This window comes from Crocodylus porosus, unplaced genomic scaffold (assembly GCF_001723895.1).
Source record: "Crocodylus porosus isolate Cpor-Errol unplaced genomic scaffold, CroPor_comp1, whole genome shotgun sequence".
Taxonomy (NCBI): domain Eukaryota; kingdom Metazoa; phylum Chordata; order Crocodylia; family Crocodylidae; genus Crocodylus; species Crocodylus porosus.
The window spans coordinates 49,301,253-49,315,635 of record NW_017728943.1 but is presented as its reverse complement, the minus strand read 5'-3'; the positions used below and the strand labels follow the sequence as shown (position 1 = coordinate 49,315,635).

At 41.2% G+C, this 14,383-nt stretch overlaps 1 protein-coding gene and 1 long non-coding RNA gene across 28 annotated transcripts in view; one reads left to right on the top strand and one right to left on the bottom strand.

Moving 5' to 3' along the window:
• Positions 1 to 14,383, bottom strand: part of NRXN1 (neurexin 1) — a 1,194,206-nt gene that overhangs the window by 575,255 nt on the left and 604,568 nt on the right. The gene's annotated exons all lie outside the window — the stretch shown is intronic.
• Positions 5,569 to 14,383, top strand: part of LOC109319617 — a 15,804-nt gene continuing 6,989 nt past the window's right edge. Inside the window, exon 1 of the long non-coding RNA XR_002103559.1 lies at positions 5,569 to 5,580. This is a non-coding gene — a long non-coding RNA (uncharacterized LOC109319617). The remainder of the gene's footprint in view (positions 5,581 to 14,383) is intronic.

The following is a 14,383-nucleotide window of genomic DNA, read 5'->3' as shown; positions in this document are numbered from 1 at the left end:
CCTGCCTCCAAGAAGGCAAAACTGAATCCAAATTGTGCATAAGCCCCAAAACCTGAAGTTGCATGGCTCTCTATGACATTAACCCCCCCCCAAAAAAACTGCACTTCACTGAAAGAAACACTGCATTAGTTTAACCAGGCTCTACAGCATTTGTATAGATCAGATGCTTCAGCAGGGCTTTTTGGCACTTATACCTGAAGCTGGTTCAATCAGTTATTAGATAAAAACACTCAGTAAAGTGCCTGATTTATATGGATGTTGGGTAAGCGGGGTTCAACTAACATGCTACTTCTTTTGGGCATGCGCAGGGCCTGGCACAGGAATGCACTGAAATTAAATAAAGCACTGTTTTGTTTTTGTTTTTTTCTTTAATGTCTGCAAGCTGCCTATGTCTTTTAGGCATGTTTAAAAAAAAAAAAAAAAAGGATTTAGACTTATGGGTCTTCTTCCTGAATGCTTCCCATGCAAAGAACTCCACTGGCTTCAACATACGTAATGTGCCTTGACCTCTTGAAGGATCAGTCTTTAATGTCTGCTAATTTTTATATATCTGTTTATTTTTATATTTTACATCTGCTTATTTAAGTTTACTCTGGATGCATCTACATGTGCAATTAGCATACAGCAATAAACTCTGGTACAGTTCATGCCAGAGTTTATTCCTCCCAGGCACAGTGCTTACACGTGCACTTGGGACTGCAGCATATTGAGTCAGGGTGGTGCAGCTCTGACTGGCTGGGATCCCGGGGGGTCAGCCTGCCAGCCCAGAGCTGCTCTACTTTAGCTCAACATGCTGTGAAGGGACTGGCTGATGCACAAGAGTACTGCAGTGTACAGCAGGGGTGGGCAATTATTTTGGGCGGAGACAGCTTATTGAGTTTTGGCAAGCCATCGAGGGCCACATTACAGGCAGCCAGATGCAGAGATATATTCATTTTCTAAATTTTTAGGGCCTCGTGGGCCAGATAGAATGGCCTGGTGGGCCACATCTGGCCCGCGGGGGGCATTTTGCCCACCTGTGGTGTAGGGCTAGCCGGCAGGTAGCCCTGCACTGTAGCATCCTCATGCCCCAGACAGCCCCAGTCACCATGTGTATCATGGTGGAGTAAATAACTCTGCTATAGGGTAGTACTTGTCCCAAATAGTAGTATCCTACAGTGGAGTTAATTAATTTACTGTGCCATAATAGAAGCCCATGTGTAGGCAGTGACACTTTACTGTGGAGCTAGTTAATCAACTCTGCAGTAAAGTGTATGTGTAGATGCACCATCTATGTAAACTACTGTCCCCTGCTGGATGGAATGACTTATTTGCTCCATGATGAGATGATTATACTGTCCATAAGCTGCCTACAAATGATAAACCTTGCTACTAAAACCAGTATGCAAATGTTTCATGAATTATCAATAAACCTTCTCAGTTTCTATTTTTTTCTCCCAACATCTGTATATTAAAAAAGCCAAACATATATACACAAGACAAAGCAATTATAATTTAGATAGTTAATCCAAATGTTCCAGGTTACATTTTTTTCTCTTTTGAATTTGTATTTTCTTTTGTGGCTTACTTCAATTTTCTAATGTTTCCAGAAAATCCTGCACATGTCCAAATTAATTTGAAGACATCTTTTAATTAAAAAAAAATCAGGCAAAATCCACAAGAAATAAGCAATACAGCAAGAACAGAGATCCGTAGGAAATCACCTGGGTTGAAACAAACTGTGTTAAAAAGGGGAGCTTCAAAATTTCCTAGCAACCCAGGCAATCTCAACAGTAATAAAAACAATACAGAAAAAACTAAATACACATATCTCCCTGACCTCATGTCAGGACAGATATCAACCCACATACTACCTCTCCCATTCCTATCATAAGTCAATATGCAGAAATTTCTTATTCCTAGTTGGGCAAACATAGAGCATCATAATCCATATTTTTTGATGTGTCTGTTTCAAAGAGATAAATCTCTACCAGCATTTTTAGCCAGTGTGTATATAATAAGCTGTAGAGTCAACCAGCTAAGGTAGTCAAAAGGAGGAGGACATTTTGAGTGTTACTGGTGACAAGAATACTACTCCTGTTCAGTTAGCAATATCACTGTGTTGGCAAATAACATCTCTCATGCTTTAGAACTAAATCCAACGCTCCCTGGAGTCAACAGGACTTGCTATTGATTTCAGTTGGAGTGGGATTATACATTTTCAGTATACAGAGATTCAATTTACCCTTGCTTAAATCAACCAAGCTTCTCGGTTTATCTTGTGCATTCTATGAATCAAACTGCTTGGAAAAATTAGGTGTAAAGTAGAGCATGAGAACACGTAGTGTTACACAACTGTCAGCAAAATAAATGTATTTATTGCCTACCTCTTACATAACCTGAACAAGATAGAATATTTCCCTGCTTTTAATTTGCTATACTTCTTTATAGTAGACCCTAGAAACGTTGCAAAACTGGGAAAAAAACCCTAAGAAGCAGATGGATCAGCACGTTTTGTACTGATTTGTTTTTTTTCTTGAGTCAGATTAGTAGTAAACTAATTTGACCCTATTTTCATCTCAGACATGCTGTCCTTGAGCCATCCATTCTTCTTTCCCAACAGATGAATCATCAACTGGGGCCTCCTGCATGAGGCAAAGGAGCATTTTATGAAGATCACTGCCTTCCAATCACTAGTAGAAAGAACGTTTATTTAGAGACAATCTAACAATGGTGTCGGCAGCATATAAATTGTCCTTTGAGTAGACAGAGCAGATATTTAAGGGCAAATAGCTAACATACTGCATTGAAACTAGTTCTTGTGCCAAGCAAAGGTTCATTATTCTGAGCAAAATAATAGTGTTCATTCACATATGGTTCCAGCTACAGAAAAAACACATTGTATGAAGATTTAAGAGGAACTGTAGCTCATGTTTTCATCACAGCAAAATAAAGAAGCCATTCACATAGTATTTTTGGGAGTGTTGTATAGGAGGACTTAGAGATAGTGACTGATATATTTATGTACATCCTTCTCTTTGTCCTTTTGGACTGCTACTTTCAACTGTATTTCCAGCCCTAGTCCTCACTTCCTCTCTTTCTCCCTCTCATTACAGAAAGAACTTCTCTTTCCTTTTTCCATTGACACTCTGTTCAAAATTATTGCTGCAGATAGTAATGAAAATGCTGTGATACCACATTAGGCTAGCTTTATTTTTCCAGAAAGAAACATTTAGGTATTACATTGTAGACTGCGGGGTCTGAAGCTTGGTATGTGTGCCTCTCTCTCGTTACTTCGTATGCCATATGAAGGAACAAAAGCTTATCTCTGACTCTTTGTTGTGCAAGGTTAGCAGGCATGCTTTTCATTGAATATATCACTGCATGTGCATCAAGTACTTTACAATGATCAAGTGTATGACACATTTCCCCCCCAAGCAGTCAAATAAGAAAAGACAGAGAATACCGAGATGCACCACTGGGGAAGTCTAGGCTCTGCTAAAAAGGCTAGGATACTTGCTTTCCACGAGACCCCAGTAAGAGACAGATTATTATCCTGCTGAGGAACAGATCAATAGAAGTAACTTTTTGCTTCTTTAATAGTTGATTAAACAGATGTCAGGTGGGACTCACAGTTAGAGTCTGAATTGAGATGAGATGCTTTTGTTTTTGAGGCAATTACAGAGAACAATGGGGGAAAAATGAGCATTGACTCAGTGGGAAGTTATCAGGTTTCCCATATTCCAATGTTTCTTTGGTAAATCAGACACTCAGGCTGATCCAATATGCACACTGCTCTAAATACAGCATATCTTTAATTGACTATAGGGGTGATATTCAACAAAGGGCTGTTATGCAACTACTCTCCTTGACATTTTGCAGGAAGTAGAGGTCTAATTATCATTAGTGTTTCTCTCTCAAACATACCATATTTACCCGAACCCAAGATGATTTTGCATTTAAGATGACCCCTCCATCACCATCATAATTAGCTTTTAGATGTGGAATATCTGCTGCATGGCTGGGCTGGGGGTCACGCCAGCATGTGTCTTTGGGCTCCAGGCTGATGCAAGGCTGGCGCTAGGACAAAAAGTAAGCAGTAATGATGGTGGTAGAAGCGGGGGGAAGCAGACAATGGGGAGCAAAGATGGGAGGGAGGCAGGGGTTGGAGGTGGCAGCTGCAGCTCCACCTTGAGCCTGGGATGGGGCCAGAGTCAAAGCGACAGCAACCACCTCTCCTTTCCTGCACCATCATTTGTACTAAAATCCAAGACAAGGGGCTTTCCCCCCCTCATGTTGCATGGAGAAAAAGCCTGATTAGATTCAAGTAAATACAATACCATTTGCACTAAGTGACAGGCAGGTCAGAGCAGGAAAGTACTTTGGCTAGCTTGGGTTGCACCCCTGAATATCCATATATTAGGGAGAGGCAGCGAAGGTTCTTCCCACGGGCAAAGTAAAAGAGTTAACACTCTGCACCACCAAATACCATGCAGCATCCTTATTATACTTGGTCAAAAATGTTTCAGAGAAACCTTTTTCTGTCAAAACATGCCAGTTTGTCAGCCTTTCACCAGGATGATTTTTCCCATACACTCATCTCAGTTTCCAATCAAATTCTGCTTGCAAAATCTAATAAACCAACATCCAGAGCACTCACCCTGAATATGGGAAACCCTTGGATGTAGGTTTAAATTCCTGCTGTGTATCAAGCCGGTATCAAGCAGTTGTCTTGAATATTCCATATCAGAGTTTAACCACGGGATCTCAATCTCATTCTTATTTTTTCAAGTCCTCATCTTTAAAATGTTTCATTTCTGTTCCATATCAAAGTAAAAACAGTTTTGAAACCTCAGTTTTTGCCTCAGGATCAGACCCCTTGTTTTCTAGCCAGCCATGGTCAATGCAGCCTACTTCACTTCATCACGAAAGGTAGTAAATCCAAAAAATACTGACAAAGATCTAAATCATTCTTCTTTCCTGTTTCTGCAGCACATACAGTTTAGCCTAAGACTTTTCAAACTTCCCCAACAGAAGTGTTGGATGTTAGTCCTATGAGAGACTCACTGAATCCTGTATGCCACTTAGCAAGGTATTGAGAGAAGACAAAAGACTCCAGAGAGGTGGGTTAGGCTCACCTTTTTTACATCTGAGAATCCAAGTTTTTTTTTTTTTATCAACAGTTTAGGGACTTAGATCTTGTATACTTGATGGTACATTATGGGGAAAAAAGTAGCATGTTCTTCTCATGGAGGACAGCATTTAATCAGTTCTAAAACCCCTTCATCTTAGCAACCTTAAAGAAAAAGGGCAAGTTGTTCACTGTCAGCTTTATTCCCACCCCGCTCCCCACCAACAGTTCTTGCTAAGTTATTCGCCTTTTCAGATATCAGTAGTACCTCTGTGATGCTGTCTCAGTTGTACCTCTGTGGCTTTGCTATGTCTCCATACTGCTAACCAAGCAAGGAAGTGGGACTACATGCAATTACAGTAATGGAATGACAGGGACAACATAACAGGTTAGAATATTACCCTATTTTTCATTGAGGGAAGGGGTTGGAGGTATATACCCTGATCCTTTTTGTCTGACACTTCTGCTAGGTGTTCCCTGGTGACTTCCATAATGTCCCTAAGCACATCATTAGGAAAAAATTATGCACACAGTTGGCTATTGTGCTTTCTCGCTATTTATTCCTTCTTAACATACAGCATAGATTTTAGCTATTTATCAAGAGAATTCAACATCAGTGATGTTTCCCTGCTTGGCTGACAGTACTTACTCTTTTCTGTTTCATGGAAACTTGTACACCAGTCCACAATGACAGATGCCAAACCCATGAAATGATATGGGTGCCAGAGCTAGTTCACTGTATTGATAGGTACACTGAGAAGGAACATGGTTTAGATTCTTTTACTGCTAATTTGACAGCATTTCACAGTCCAAGATGAAAGTAAAACCGCTCCTCAGTCCTGCTGCTCCACTTTTCTCCCCCGTCCCCTGATCATGTTGTACTACCTGCTGCCTTGCAGAATTTCCTCACCTGCTACAGCTGTGCTGCTGTCTGAAGTCGCCTCTCTCATTGTTGCTACTATTTCGTACACCTCTGCTGGACCCGCATTGTCCCTTTTATGCTGGCACTATGTCATTTTTCCTCCCTGTTGTATTTCCCCACCCAGTTCAACACCTTCAGAACAAAGATATTTATATTGGGCAAGATCGTTGTATTTCTCAGAGAGAGACTCACAAAAGGAAGAGTGGATGTAAGTAGTATGAATGATAGGAAAGAAGAGGGTATTAGTATTAGTAATTGAAGTTTAAATGGATCCAAAGGTGAGGCTAAGAAGAGAGATGCCTCCTAGGACTTCTCCGGGAGTGCTGCAGCTTGGAAACCACAAGAAGTGTAAAGTCAGAATCTAGCTCACAAACAACATGGATTCCAAAATAAGAAACATCTGAGAAACCACAAAAATGCTTTTCCAGATCCCCGCTCTCCTCATTTTAACGTTTTGTTAGGAAGATAAAGTGGAAGACATTGGTATTGACAGAGATTAAACATATTTAAAATTACAGCAGTCTGGGTGTCCACCAGGCTGTGAGGAAAGTTGGTGGTGCATGCTAAATGGTAAATAATAAAATCTAATTGCCATATAAATGCGTGTGGTAATCCATCTCCTGCAGAATTGACTCTATGCCAATTACGTTATATCTGGGGGAGATGGCTGCGGTGGACAGGGAAAGCATTCAAGCATATCAAATGCCCTTCCTTTCATTCTGTTCTCACCGCTTCTGTATATTGCATATACCTGAAAAACAGACAAAATATCAGGACCCTGTTTGTTTGTTTGTTTCATGCGGTTGAGTGTTTCTGTTTCCCTTCCTGCTGGCAGTTCATTAATCACTCATGTCTACACAGTAAACTTACCATACTCCAGTGCAGAGTCCTCAAGCTGCACTCTTTTGGGCAAGGTACTTCCTAAACTGAAAGCTGGATAGTTGCATTTGCACAGTGCTACATGCGGGCTGTTTACAGGTGAGAACGTAGTGACAGGTGCCTGGCACTGGCATTCAGCAGTGCTAAGCAATCCACCTGAATGACTGAAACTGCTGCTGGTTTAGAAAGTAGACCTAGAGAAACACAGCATGCGTAAGGACACCGTTCTTGGGCACGATGAAGTTTACTGTGGAGGCACGGGCCTCTCGGTCTTTCTCTCTTTCTGTAGTAAATATGCAATGCTGGCCCAAATTATCTTCCCAAAATGTACAGTGTCCTTCTTCAATGGAAGGTGATGTTTTCAAAGGTCAGTAAACACCACTGAATTCTTCCCACTTCCTAAGGCCTCATACAAGATGCCTCAGTGTGAGCCATTAAGCCAGTATGACAAGGTTAAAACAATACAAGTTTGAATGTGTACAGCAGAGGTGAAAGGCTCTGCCAGATCCACCCAGTGACTCTCCCCGGCTAGGACAGGAATATCAAACATACAGCACATGGGATGGATGTGGCCCATGGAGCCATCTCATCTGGCTCTTGAGGCTCATAAAAGAACTTGAAATTCAGGGAAAGGCTGAAGCCTATTGCTGAAATCCAGGGGACAGAACCACATATTTTTCCTGGTGGTGGGTGAGGGGGTAAGCCATGGCTGCACTAACCTCCACGGCTCCCTGCCACCACTCACCCTGTTGCCAGCTCTGGGTCCAGCTCCAGCCCTGGAGGAACACTATGATCCAGATCCACCCTGACAGGGGGCTAGCTGATTTTGACAGCTCTGGTCTAGGAAGAAGACTGAAAAATCAGCTGCTGATGCTAAGAGCTTTTTGGTCAGAATTTCAGAACTTAAGATGATTACAGTGTGCTACCATAGTGCTATTTGAAGAAAACCCTTCAGTGCCATGGGCAGGTTCAAAGAACCTAGCTCACAGAAGTGTGAACAGAGTCCAAGGATGCATTTGGGGTAGGGTAAACCTGTCATAGGATTGAAAGGACATAACAAGCCCTCCTTGAAAGATTTAGATAGCGGTAACTGGGATACACTTCAATTGTAGATAAACAGTCACATAACAGCCACATGTTATTGGTATTAGCCTAGATTATTTGGCATTTTAGGAGCATTTGGAGGCCAACATCCACACCAGCTATCTTAGTACGACAAGTGCTGAGCAAATGTATGGGGGCAGAAGGAAGGAATTTTCCCAGCATGCCACTACCTCAGAGATACTCTACAAAAACTCCTACAATAATGCCAACTCCAGAGATTTTTTTTCTCCGAGTCTTACAATATTTGATAGATATTTTTTCCCTTTTTGTTCTTTTGTGAACTGTAAACCCCCAGCTCCCGGAGTCAATAATTGCATAGGAACCTCAGCTTACATAAAGAAATAAATGAATTTGTAGCCCTAATGGTGAGGACAAAAACTTGAAAATATGACAACTAAAGACTCATGAAGAAGGAAGAAAATGAACAGAAACCCACACTCATTACTTTAAAAATATCCTGGTTCTTGTGTCAAACTCATGATTTTTTTTGGTAGGGGTAGAATAGGAGGGTGGAATATTTTCAGCATGCTTAGCATTAGTAATGCCTTTTGTGCCCAATAAATGATATCATAGCTTTCATAGACCTATACCTAGTCTATCCAATGGAAGAAAGAAAAGGAGATATGCATTTGACCAGATCATCTGATCACACTCCTGACCTCTCCTAACCTGCCTATCATTTGCTCTGTGTGTCCTGCTACAGAGTCCTGCGAAGTGGAATACTATGTTGCACGAGAAGGGAGTGTCCAGACAAGCGCAGATGTGTCGTATGCGGTGCCACACACCACACACCCAGGCGTTCCCCACACTGCTAATTTGAAGTGCGGTGGGGTGGGGGTTTGACTCCAGGAGATCCCGGGTTTAAAAAACCCAGTGCTTAAAAAAAGCAGGGTGGCGCATGTGGTGGCAGTGCACGCCACCCAAAACCAGAGCCTGGCTGGTTGGAGCCATGCTCCAGCTGCCAGCCAGGCTCCCAGCTGCAGGATCACTGCAGTTGCAACTCCAGGAAGACCCCAGGACCCCAGGTAAGGCTGTTGGGGCCAGCATGGTTGCTGGCTCCAGCCTCCCCTACCCCACCAGGGGCAATGTGTACCAGAGCACGCGTGGTGTGGGTGTCATGGGTGTTCCCTGGGGACAAGTAGCAGTGACACACATTGTACCACTGCTGTTTGTCCCTGGGAAAAGGCACATTCCTGTTCATGGGAATGCACCTGAAGTGTGCACTCCCCATGCTTTTCTAGACTTCCCATGAACAGTTCAATTATAGTGATTCCACCCTCATGATACACTCTATTACTAGCAAGGCAGTGCTAGGATTTGTCACTGTATGTTCCTATGTGTTTGAAGAGACAGGAGATGAGATCACATTATGAAGACATATGGAGCATGGCCTCTCACCCATCATGTTTGCTTGTGACAGTGTTTGGAATTCTGCATCTGGATGAGAATATTATTTCTGCACAGAGGGTTCACAGCCTTCTGCCAAGGTCATTACAATTAACTTATGCATGTTGATTTGGGTAATGTTCATGATTAATGCTTTTTCATTTGTATAAGTTTGCATTTTTATATAAAAAACTGTTCTGTGCTTTTCAACAAAGCTTTGGTTCTTAGTTATTAGGAAATGTGAAGGATCCCTGCCATTGAGAGAGGCTCTGTGACACAGAAAGCAACACAATGTGGCAAAAATAAGGGGCTTATTATAAAACAATAGGAACAAATGTTGTGGAAAACTGAAATAATCTCAGGTTCAATTTCCACTGCTGGAAAAAGAAGACTTTTTTCATTAACAAGTTGGTTTAGTTCAGTCTTGCAAAAGTCTATTCACCCACTCTCCCAGCATGAGCAACGTATTTGACAGACAAGTAAAATATTGTTAGGTTCTTTCATTATCAGCACTCACTGTAGTAAAGGACAGGTGAGTAGATTATGTATTCATGGACCAGTACATTATATAACAAATAAAGCAAGAATTTTTTAATTGATAAGTAGTTTTTTAAGGACACAGGACAAGTATATTTGTGGTATAACAATACTGAAGGCACTAGAGTTACACCAGGGGTGTGAATTTGACTAGCTTTCTTTCAGTTGTTTCAAATTGGTGGTAAGACACAAAAGAAGGCAAATTTGGCAAAATCCTATGAAGCGACAGATGAGGTTGGCTGATAGATTAACAGAAGGAGTAGTAGTAACCACAATAAAAGATTTTTAAAAAATGGTGCTTCACTGTATACGTAAGAAGGTAGGGCCAACAAATTACACATAAAGGAATCAAGAAAATAGAGACTGTAGGGGAAACAATATATATGAAAGGCAAAAGAGATGAAAGGATGACTGTGGGTTTCAGCAGAGTGGAACTGAGATGGTGGATATGGATAATGCTACAGAGTTTGTAAAAGACTGTATATATGGGAAGCAGACCCGGTCAGGGAATGGAGTTTCTGGAAAATCAAACTATACATTAGGAAAAATCCAAAATGAAACATTTTATTAAGATGATTCTCAAAAAAAAAAAAAGGGGGGGGGATTTGTCAGAACAAATTGAAACATTATGTTTTGAGTTACTGTTATGCCTTGCAAGAGTCATTGTTTGGATGGCTCATGTGCTCTTTTCTTTCATGGACTGTTTACTTTGGTCAGACTAATTTTCACAATACACCATACCCTGCTCTGGCTGAACCACCCTGTGTGTTGTGGAAGTAGCTTGACTACAGTGACTCACAGAAAACATAACTGAGCAGGTGAACCTAGAGTCTCAGGCTAGGGACAGAAGTTGCACATAAATCAGTTTAAGTGATCAGAAACTGTTTTAAACCTGTAACAGAACAAAAGTTCAGTGCATATAAACCAGTTTCAAAATGGCCAAAACTGGTTTGAGATAAACCTGGTTGAATGTAGTATCAGACTTAACTGATTTGAGTCAAACCAGTTAATGGAACTTCTGTCCCAGACCCCTTCCTGGCTGAAGTTAAATCAGAGTCCCCCAGCATCCCAGCATGCTCTGCAGCCCTGGGCTGGGCTGGGCTCTCTGCTCCAGTGCAGCAGGGCTGGCCCTGCCCCTCTGACCCCTAGCCAGAGCAGGGGTTGGGGTGTGGCCAGATGCTGGCTCCCTGTGAGGTGAAGGGCAAGGAAGATTTTTATTTCCTTTTCCCTCCCCTGTCCCACCAGCACAGACCCCAGCTGAAGTCTGCCAGGCAGGGGCGCAGCAGCCCCTTTCAAGCATTTTGTCCCACTCACTGCTTGAGCAGCAGGGGGCATGGCCAGCCCCAGCAACACTGTGAAGCAAATGAAGACAGGGGGTTTAATTTTCCCCTGCCTCCCTGCAGTGGCAGGAGCAGGGGCATAGCTAATGGCTAGCCAGTACATTCCCCTGAGGCAAAGGGGGAAGGAAGGGGTTTAATTTCCCCCTCTGTCCCCAGGGACCACAGCAGGTATCTGCCAACCTGCCAACCCCAGGCACAGCTGGGGTTCCCTAGAGGAAGAGGGGTGGAGGGGGGAATAAACCCCCTCCCTGCCTGCTTTGCTTCAGGGGTCCATGCTGACTGGTGTCTGGTCACACCCCTGCCCCTGCTGCTGGACCAGCAAGGGCGGTGTGACCTTGATGGGGCAACAGCCCCTGGGATGGTGCCCAGAGAGTGCAAACCTCTTTGCAGTTGGGGACTGCACTGCCGGCGGAAGCAGGGCAGGCAAAGCTGCTGCAGCTTGTGTGGAGTGAGCAGCAGCAGCAGCAGGGCTCAGAGGGGTGGCTACAGGGGTTAAGCCATAGCTCTCCCAAACCCTCCTGCATTGCCACTGCTGCTGCTTGCCCTATACAGTCTGCGGCAGCTCTGCCCCTCACGAGGAAGAGGCTTGCGCTTCCCAGGAGACCTGAGCCAGGCAGACCCTGGCTTGGATCTACGCTGATGGGACAGTTACACCTATGGAAACTCCTTAACTTCAGTGGGATTGTTGAATGACTTCAAACACAATAGGGAAGCCAGCTGAACCTGCATGGTCTTTGAAAGTGTGTTAGTAGGTAGTAGAAACAAGAAGGAAGTGTATATTTAAGTGGAGTTCTGTCTATGGACCCTTTGAATTGTGTGCTGGACTTCACAAGAATGAGAACCACAGGAGCCATACTGGAAGTAGGACAGGGAGTCTATCCAAGAAGACTTAGCTGTTACAGCAGGGAGGGAGGCCTGAATGTTCCTCATTTTCCTTTTAAACCTCATTTTGTTTCATAGGCAATGAGTTGGATTTACACATGGGCACAGAGAAATAGATCAGAACACTACATTAACTCTATTTGTTCATTTTCTTTGGTGGAATAAATAACCCAGCTGGATTCTTGAATTCTAAACATGTTAATACTCAATATATTGCTTTCTCCAATTCCTGTCTTATTGTTTACTTGAATATCCAGTATTTGATGGAGTAGTACAATGTATATACACCAGAGATATTAACAAATTTACTAACAAAAGAAATCCACTTCCATTCAGCTGAACTGGATTTACAGCTTGTGAGGACAAAGTGATAAACAAGGCTTTCTGCGCTATATAAGTATCCTAGTGTTTCTGATAATGCTGAGTGTGTTCTGATAATGCATTTATATTTAGTTGAACTAGTATAACCACTTGAAAGTATTTGGTAAAATTTTCCAGTATAGCCATGGCCTAAATGGATTTAAAGACCATGATCTTATAAATATGGATACATGGGTTTAATAATTAGCAGTGAAATCAGCAGGGACCTCTCATCTCAGTTAAGCACATACATAATTGTTTGTGGGATCAGTAATTAATGATAGAGATGTGCATTGTCATTTAAAACAAAGAGAGAAGGTATAGTGAAATAATTCAATGAGAATAAAGAAGAAATATCAGTGAAATGTAATTGGCATTTCCTTTTGTAGAATTCTGGTCTCAGATTTTGCTGGTTAAAGTATACCAGCTTAAAAAAGAAATCCTCATTATATACACAAAGTAAAGGTCTAAATATGATGACCAAACAGATTAAAAATAATAATACTCAAACACACATTATACAGTGGGGAAAAACTACTGAAAACCTGTTATGATAGAAAGACAGTGTGAACAAGGTCACCTACTGTATCTCCAGGATTATTATTCTTTTTTTCTTTTTGTAAAGCAAGTTATAGAAAGCCACTACCAGAAAGTCAATGTCTATTGTAATTCAACAACCAGTTTTAAACATTTTGATACTTTTCTTTTTATACTCCTTAGTACTTCTGGAGCCTCAAGATTAGAAAATCCATGAGCAATGAATATGTTCTATACAGAAAAAATACTGTACAATTTTGAATCTGAAGAAAACAAAGGAACGTGGAGTTTTATGGCCTCAATGACATTTATCTTTCCAAGACTGCAGCAAGTAGCATATTTAGTGAAATAATAGTGCCCTCTAGTGTTTTTATTAAGCACAGTATGATTAAGCTCTATTTTGAAGCTATATTTTGTAAACAGACATAAGAAAAAAATGAGATGTAGTTATGATATGTAAAGTAAGTATAATATGTTGTGTTACTCCACTTATGAGTTCATGGCAGTATATATATCTCTCAAGCTCCAGCTGCTTAATATTCGACAAAGTGGTTTATATACAAATACACACAGATATACTCATGCTCTGCAAGTATAGCTGTAAAAGCAAACTGGGTTTTTCTTCCATTTTAAGCATTAACATAACATTTAAGTAGTTTGATTTTGATTTCTGAATTCTTATTCTCTCATCATTAGCAAGGATGTACAAAATAGAACACTGTTTGATTTTCAAATGCCACTCAAGAAGCAGAGCTAGCAATTAGAAAATCTTGATTAGACTTGTAAACCAAGCATTTCTGATAATGAAACTACTGATAGGAAAATATGAAACATCATGATATCATTTTCATAGTCTCTCCTCCCTGATCTTAAGAGCATTGTAGGGTGACAAAAACACATTAAATATCATAAAATCCAGAGTAATTACCAAGGTCAGCTCATTATCTCTAACTCAGAAGGTGGTTAAAAGAAAATGCAGTATGGAATGAGCTTCCTAGGTTTGCCAATTAGTATCATAAGCCAAAGGTTATAAAAGTGTAGATTTAAAAAAATCTTCTTAATTAGTTCTGTTTTCCTAAAATGGATTTTATTTATATATATATATATATATATATATATGCTGTGTGCTATCTAGCCTATAAAACTCACTCTGTTCGTTTAGAAAAGACTGAAGTTTAAAACACACACACACACACACACACACACACACACACACACACACACACACAGTTCTGTTTTCCTAAAATGGATTTAGTTTTAATGGGAATTTTAGGAAAACAGAACTAATATACATAGTTATTTTATATATATATATCAAAAAAACTT